Here is a 7,444-nt window from a genome sequence, read left to right as displayed (position 1 = left end):
CCGGCCGTCCGGGGTAACCGTTGTCGGTGCTTCTGGCGGCCGGGCCTCTGGTCCGTGGTTGGGCCGGCGCCTGACACAGCCGGGCGTGCTCGGCAGGCTCGCACATGCCGCTGGCGGCGGCGCGCGCGCCGGCGGCGGGCGCGCGCGGGCCGGCCGGCGCCGAGCCGGTCGGCTGGCCGCGGCCGGCCTCGCGCTCGCCCGGCCCGGTGTTGGCCAACGGCACCGGCCGCGGTCGCGCCGCCGACGCCGAGCGGCTGCGCCACCTGCTGAGCGCCGACCACGCCCTGCGCAAGCACACCGACGCCCTGCTGACCTACACGCCGGCTGAGGTGAGCTGGAGTGGGACGGCCGGCCGCCGCGGGCGCCCTCGGCGGCCGGCGTCCGCTCGTCCGAGCGGACGCGACGGGGTCGTGTCCCGCCGCCCGTGCGTCGGACCCGTGCGCGACGCGCTCACCGCGCTGTGTTGCGCGGAGACGCGGTCTCCGTGGCCTCCATGCGATGCACCACGGACGGCCTGCTACGTCCTCCTGGGCTGCCCTGGTGTCGGCTCTGAGAGCACGCGCATGTCCGGTTGACGTGATTGTGCCCTTGTAGGATATGTTGTTTTTGTTGACGCTTGTGGGCGCCCATCTTTCTGTCACTGTTGCTAGATGGAGACAGTTTAACGTCGAAGCATGAAAGCATGATGTCTCATTGTCATGTGTCTCGTTACATTAAGGTGGTGCGTTGGGAGGGGGGAGGAGGGGGATTGCTATCCCCGTACTCCCCCGTCCCCAACAGACACTTTGGTGGAAAGCGAGGATCCATTGTTATTTCATTATGTTGTTGAGGTTGAAAAACGTGATGAAATTGCCGTTATAAAAGCTGTTCTGCATCTATGTTTCGTTGTATGTTCTACGTGCCTCAAGCTGACCAGGACAAGCTGCACGCAGACGCAAATGTGGTTTTCTTGGAACCGGTTGAGTTTGTGTATAGATTTAGTTGTGATGGCTACTTACTGATTGATTGTTTAAGTCAGTGTTGTTCATTTTTCGGAGGAACGTCAGCTGGCAAGAGGAGCTTGTCCAGAGCACGAGACCAGCATAATCATGGCTACGATAATTTTGGGGCGCCATTTTGCTTGCCCTTACCGAACGCCTCACATGATGGTTTTTGATAACACTAAATGTGACCTCTAGTGCTGTCGGCTGTCGGCGGTGCCATGCCTCTGGTCTGTGTGCCGGGGAGCTGGCTGTAACTGTGTCCCGTTCTCTGCTCTGACAGCTGCGCGCCTTCTCGCCGGAGCGGTACCAGGAACTGGGACTGTCCAGTAGTGCCGTGCGCCGGCTGCGCGCCCTGCTGGAGCAGGAGACAGCCGGTGGCCGCACCGGCCCGCAGCGCCGCGCCGCCAGCAGGGCCGGCTCCACCGACAGGGACAAGCCGGCCGTCGCCGGCCGACCCGAGCACAAGGTGGGCTCGTCGGCCGCCGCCAGCCGACCCGAGCACAAGGTGGGCGCGTCGGCCGCCGACGGCTGCTGGCCAAACACGCCAGGCGGTGGGGCCGGGGCTGTGGCTAGGCTGGGCGCATTGGCGGCGCTTCGTCAGACGAGTCGTCACCTGCCGTTTTGTCCGGCGCTTAACTCTGCCAACGACGGCTTAAACTGCAAGCTCACGTAGCACCACGTGACGTGTGTCCTGCTTGCCTCCTGCGCTGAACGCGGCCTTTCGATAGGCCGTTGACGGCGTGTCGCGGCCGCGGTGCCGAGTCAGGCTCGTGAGTGGCTGTGTGCGGCGCGCCACGGCCGTGGTGCCGAGTCAGGCTCGTGAGTGGCTGTGTGCGGCGCGCCGAGGCCGTGGTGCCGAGTCAGGCTCGTGAGTGGCTGTATGCGGCGCGCCGAGGCCGTGGTGCCGAGTCAGGTTCGTGAGTGGCTGTGTGCGGCGCGCCGCGGCAGTGGTGCCGAGTCAGGCTCGTGAGTGGCTGTATGCGGCGCGCCGAGGCCGTGGTGCCGAGTCAGGCCCGTGAGTGGCCGTTGACGGCGCGCCGCGGCCGTGGTGCCGAGTCAGGCCCGTGAGTGGCCGTTGATGGCGCGCCGCGGCCGTGCTCAGACGCCGTGTGTCGCTGTGTGTCGGCAGGCGGTCGTGCCGACGGTGGCGCCTCGCTCGGCCGCGGCCGCCAACACCGTGTGCAGCGTGCCGGCGGCGGGCGTGACGCGGGCCTCGCCCCAGCCGCGCCCCTCCTCCACCCAGACGGTACGCCCCCCCCCCCCCCCCCCGCTATTTCCCGCAGTGGCCGCGCGCGGACCCGACCATCGGTTGCAAGTGGTAGTTTTGGCGGACGTCACCGCTTTTAGATGCACCGTGAAGTAGCGAAATGAGCACTGTGTGTGTCGAGTGTGTTCCATCTGCCCCTCGATTTTCCAGTGGAAATGACCGCGCGACACGTGAGGTGGTTGGCACGTCCCACGCGCGCGTGTGTCGCCGTCTCTGTATGTCTGGTGGGCACGTCCCACGCGCGCGTGTGTCGCCGTCTCTGTGTATCTGGTTGGCACGTCCCACGCGCGCGTGTGTCGCCGTCTCTGTATATCTGGTTGGCACGTCCCACGCGCGCGTGTGTCGCCGTCTCTGTATATCTGGTTGGCACGTCCCACGCGCGCGTGTGTCGCCGTCTCTGTATGTCTGGTTGGCACGTCCCACGCGCGCGTGTGTCGCCGTCTCTGTATGTCTGTTCTCTGTACCGCCCCCGTACGCGGGTGTCGTTGGCAGACGCCTGCGGTGGCGATGCCGGCGGTGGTGCTGCCGGGCGGCGGCCAGCCGCTGACCATGCCCACCTACTCGGCCGTCACGGCGCAGAACATCACGTCGGTCGGCGGCTCCGTCGGGGACGGTAGGCCACACAGACCGCCCCTCGCCTTCCTTCCTGTCGCTCTGCGCTCGTTGGCTGTATGTGCGTGCGTGCGTGCGTGCGTGCGTGCGTGCGTGCGTGCGTGCAGGCGTGCGTGTAGGCGTATGGACATGACAGGCCCTCACCAACAAACACGTCTGTGAAGGAGGGGTGATCCCGGAAGAGCTGTTACACTGTCGACTGCCACGCTCGTTTTCGTCTGGTGAAGAGTGGCCAAGCTGGATAGCAAATGACTGAATGGATTGCAAAAGCCTCTATCACTCATATACCAGATGGATGATGCTTATGAATGACAAGGATGGATGTGTTATTTGTGATATGTGAAAACAGACTGCCCTTTGATTTTAATTCCCAGGGTGTTGTGGATGCTCCTCGCTCCGGCTCCTGCCTACCATTTCCATCTCTGTCAGGCTCGGATCGTTTCCCCGTCAAACCTATTCGCAGCGATCATGCAGCCGTAGCCAGAATAACTAGTGGTTAATAAGACGATTGTTACATTAATAATCGATACTGAAATATGTATTCACGAATTTGGGTGTTTACAATATTTGTAGTGCCTTCCGTGACATACCAAGTACAAATCCAAAAACATGGGGCCTGTTTCAAAGTGTGGTATGGTCCCGCGTAAATGAAAGTGACCATCGGCTGTTATAGGTAAGAATAACCTTGTAGGGTGAACTAATCCGGCCATCCAAACCCAACGCCAGTTATGTATTAATGTCAGGGATATGTACATTGAGTATATTTAGGGCTTGGAATGGTAGAGATCTTGGTAATAAATATAGGATGTGAGTGTGTCTCTTTCGGTCGCAACAAAGCGACGCTGTTTGTAAGGCGCGGATGCAGCAGATGTGAAGTTCGTTTGCCCGGTGCGTTGCTTTGCACCACCGATTGCTGTATTCCATGCCGAAGCCTTCAACCTACCAGCCACTGCGACAGCCGTGGGCGTGCGGCACTAACGCGCCGTGGCGACGCGTGCAGGGGCCCGGCCGCTGCCGCTGGAGGGCGTAGCGTTCGTGGCGCCGCCGAGCATCTCGCCGCCGCTGTCGGCGCCCGGCTCGTACCGGCTGCCGCCGAGGAGCGGTGGCGAGCGGCCGGGCGCCGCTGGCTCGCCCTCGCCGCCGGCGCGGCCAGAGCTGGCCGGCAGCCCGGCCGCGCCACCGCCGCCGCCACCTCCGCCGCCGCCGCCGCCCCCCGCCCCCGCTCGCCAACTACCTGCCGCCGCCCTACTCGACGCGTCCGCCGCCGCTGCCGCCGCACCTGAGCTTCGTGCAGTACACGCCCGGCGGCAGCTTCCTGTCGCCAGCCACCTTCCAGTCGCCGGAGCTGAGCTACCTGAACCCGGCGTTCGCGGCCTACCAGACGGTGCAGTACGGCGGGCCGCTGTGCGGCGGGCCGCCGCCGCGCGCGCCGCCGCCGCCCTGCCGGCCGCGCTGCGACTCGTGCTACAACTGCGGCCGCGAGGGCCACCCGGGTCGCCTCTGCACGGCAGAGAGCGTCGGCAACGATACTAGTCCGCACAGTGAGTAGCGTCGTGGCTGGGCTGGGCTGGGCAGGGCGCCGGACCGGGCCGGGCCTCGGATCGGATCGGGCCCCCAGACACGCTGTGGGCCGCTCACAATCAGTCAGACGGTGCCACCGTCGCGATGGAGCCGGCCAAAGTCATGTCCATGTCCACCCCCATGCAGTGCGCGCTTGTGGATAGTCTATTATCGCACGTGACAGAGTCCGGGCGACTTCTAACCTGTCCGTCTTCCTGGCTTTGTTACAGACCAGTTCAAACTGAGCTTCGTTTCTTCCATATCGGAGAACTGACGGGCAGCGTGCGCGGGCGCGGGCTGCGCACGGCTCGCGGGCCCCGGCTCGCCGCACCTCCAGGGAGCAGGCTATGTTTGGTGTCCACCTGTCTTGTGCCTTTAGATTGCCTAAGTTTATTATCTGGCTTCCGCTGCTTGCTGCCGTCGGCGGCAGCCGGCCGCCGATCGTCGGCAGTCGCAAGCCACGGCGTCGCCCGGGCCCCAGCGCCTGCGGCGTGTGCCAGGGCCTAGTGCCCATCCAGTGCAAAACCATTGTGATTGTATGTGTGATCCATACGTTATATCATGTGTATTCGGTAGATGTCGTTAGGCACGAGAGCGCGCGCTCGTTTTTTGTAGTGTGTGTGCGTGTGTATGCGTTCCGTCGGCGCGTGTAGGGTGGGCGGGCGGCGGGGGCGTGATGACGTGCGCCGGGTCGCGGGGCGCCCGCCGTGTGATTGGTCCGATCTGGTGTCGGCTCAGGGGCCGCCAGGCGCGCGGGGCTGCTCCGGTCGCGCTGCTGGCCCGGCAACACCCCTGCCCCGATCCGGCGGGCGGAGGCCGGGGCCCGGCCGCCAGAACCAAATGTGCATTTAATTTATCCGTCGGCGGGCTACTGCATTTGGGCAAACGCGGAGGCAGTGGCCGTACAACCAGACGCGCGGTCCACACCGGAAACACGCGTCAGTCTCCTGGGCGCACACTTGTGCGCCTCACACATGTGAACCCCCCCCCCCCCCCCTACACACACATCACACAACGCCGGATGCGCTCAGAGGTGTGAGACTGCACACCAGCGAAACGGCCTCGTAGTTGCAGGTCGCCTGGTTCTTGCCCCGTTTCTGGTTCGGCATTCGGTGACCTAGATCACAGACAGGCGAGCACAGTCCCCTGCCACGCCCGCGCTCCGACAGCCACACGCCGACGCAGGCGGTGGCTCGGCGGGCGCGTGAGGCAGGCCGGCCAGGGCGGGCTCGGGACATCTGGCCCAGCCGGCCGTGAGCCAGCTCGGCTGGACTCGGGACACCCCACACAGGCTGGTCGGCCCAGCTCCGGACACCTGGCACAAGCGGGACAGCAGGATCGCGCGTCGCCTGCCCAGCCGTGTGATGTGTTTTCTAAGCCTGTTTTGTACACCAGCGAACAAGGTTTTAGCGTTGCGGTGACGCGTAGAATCAAGTGTTGTCCTGCCTTCGGCGGCGCGGCGCCGGCTTCGCGTGCCACCTGCTCGGCCATCGGGTGCGGCCAGGGGTGTAGCGACAGTTCGTGTAATACGGTGTATTCGTCATTTAATGATGTTGGTAGGAGGGCCATCTAGCCGGTTCGGCGTTTCGTGTAGGCTATACCAGTAAGGCGAGCGTAACTGCAAAACTCGAGTAAATTTTTTGGTATAAACTTCATTTAATATCACCGTGTGTTATTGTAAACCGGTTTCAAAATGATGTTTAGAAAAGCGGTTAATAAAAAGGATAAAAACACGTCGTGATGCTGCAGTCCAGGATTGATTCCCTCCCCCCCCCCTTCGCATGCGCTCTTCGTTTCAGTTAAGTCGTGAGTTGTGAGCACGTAACCATCGCCGGGCGATTCCCCACACCGGCGGCGGCGGCCGAGGTCCCGCTGTGACGCCAGTCCGATAGAGAGAAAGCGGCATAGAAGGCGCGGTGTAGTCGCTGGCAACGGCCCAAAATACGTTATTCATCCACTGCGCTACGCACTTGCGTCAGGCGATGCTACAGACAGGCTTAAAGTGCGCCAACGAAAGCATCGAGGCGCGTTATGGTGCTGCCGAATACTCCGGCTTGACCAGCTTTAATCACGAGCCTAAAATAGCTGCAGCCCTCGGCATGCCCGCTTTTAGGTTGCCACAACACTGCGGTATCGGGCTCAGCCCGTGGTGTCGGCTCTCGTTAGAATTCCTTTGCTCCCGAACGTAGCCTCCAACACTCTGCTGCTGTTCACAGACTCTTCGCTTCGACAAGTCGCGTTATTGCGATAGCAGATATATTCGATATGAAATAATGTTACGATCAACAAGCCTACTTACATAATATGATTGCCCACCTGGCACCGCAAGCACCGATCTCTGGAACTCGGCGAAAGTGCCGTACGTGGGACGGTGCCAAACTCGTCCCCAAAAATAGGGGCGAAGATATCTCAGCACGCAGGCATCAAGAAACATTTGGCGAGGCTAAAAAGAATGGGTTGATCCCAATCGAACGCATGATTTTCAAGCGCAGATGATGACGCGTACGTTGCCTGAAGCCAACTCGCCGCGTAAAGCAAACTGCGTATCACGCGGCCCATGGCAGCATGGCTGACAAAACATAGGACACATTAAAACGGGTGCACAATGATCATGAAAACGAGTCATTTATGACGATGCAATAAATTACGATCAGCACAGTCAGCAAACCAACGCGATCCCTGAACCCTCCAAATCACACCGAAAGCAAAATATAGGCGAGCAACGCACCTGAACAAAATAAGATAACAACCTGCCGCCCCAATAAAACAGCACGAGGAGCACCAAAGTCTCGCATCTGACTGACTCGCTGGATCGCCGTTGGCCCGTCCGCGCGCCAGCCTCGACACCCGAGTACCAGCGCCGGAGAGAGCGCGGCGGGCCGGCGGTCAGTGGCCGGCCGCCGCGCTGGCGAACGGCCTCAGCGGCGCGTCCCTCCCTCGTCACAAGACAGTCGGGCCGCGCCGGCCGACACTGGACGAGCGACGGACGGGCGTCCCGGCACGGGCCGGCCCGCCGCCGCAG

General features: G+C 62.5%; 2 long non-coding RNA genes across 3 annotated transcripts; both read left to right on the top strand.

Annotated features, from left to right (window-relative positions):
* The first annotated feature begins 2,191 nt into the window (after window positions 1-2,191).
* Window positions 2,192-3,902, top strand: LOC119090489 (uncharacterized). Of its 2 annotated transcripts, XR_005093241.1 has the most exons (3): window positions 2,192-2,229; window positions 2,743-2,863; window positions 3,863-3,902. It is a non-coding gene; the product is annotated as an uncharacterized LOC119090489 (long non-coding RNA). The 2 variants fall into 2 exon arrangements; XR_005093240.1 differs by lacking the exon at window positions 3,863-3,902 and having other exon boundaries at window positions 2,743-3,673.
* Window positions 3,903-4,105: 203 nt separating this feature from the next.
* LOC119090488 (uncharacterized) lies at window positions 4,106-6,155 on the top strand. The gene is made up of 2 exons (XR_005093239.1): window positions 4,106-4,403; window positions 4,653-6,155. It is a non-coding gene; the product is annotated as an uncharacterized LOC119090488 (long non-coding RNA).
* Window positions 6,156-7,444: the final 1,289 nt, after the last annotated feature.

Source organism: Pollicipes pollicipes, unplaced genomic scaffold (genome assembly GCF_011947565.3).
Source record: "Pollicipes pollicipes isolate AB1234 unplaced genomic scaffold, Ppol_2.1 Scaffold_3087;HRSCAF=3621_pilon_pilon_pilon, whole genome shotgun sequence".
Taxonomy (NCBI): Eukaryota; Metazoa; Arthropoda; class Thecostraca; order Pollicipedomorpha; family Pollicipedidae; genus Pollicipes; species Pollicipes pollicipes.
Note: the sequence above shows the minus strand (reverse complement) of the source record. Positions and strands in the feature narration are given on the sequence as shown.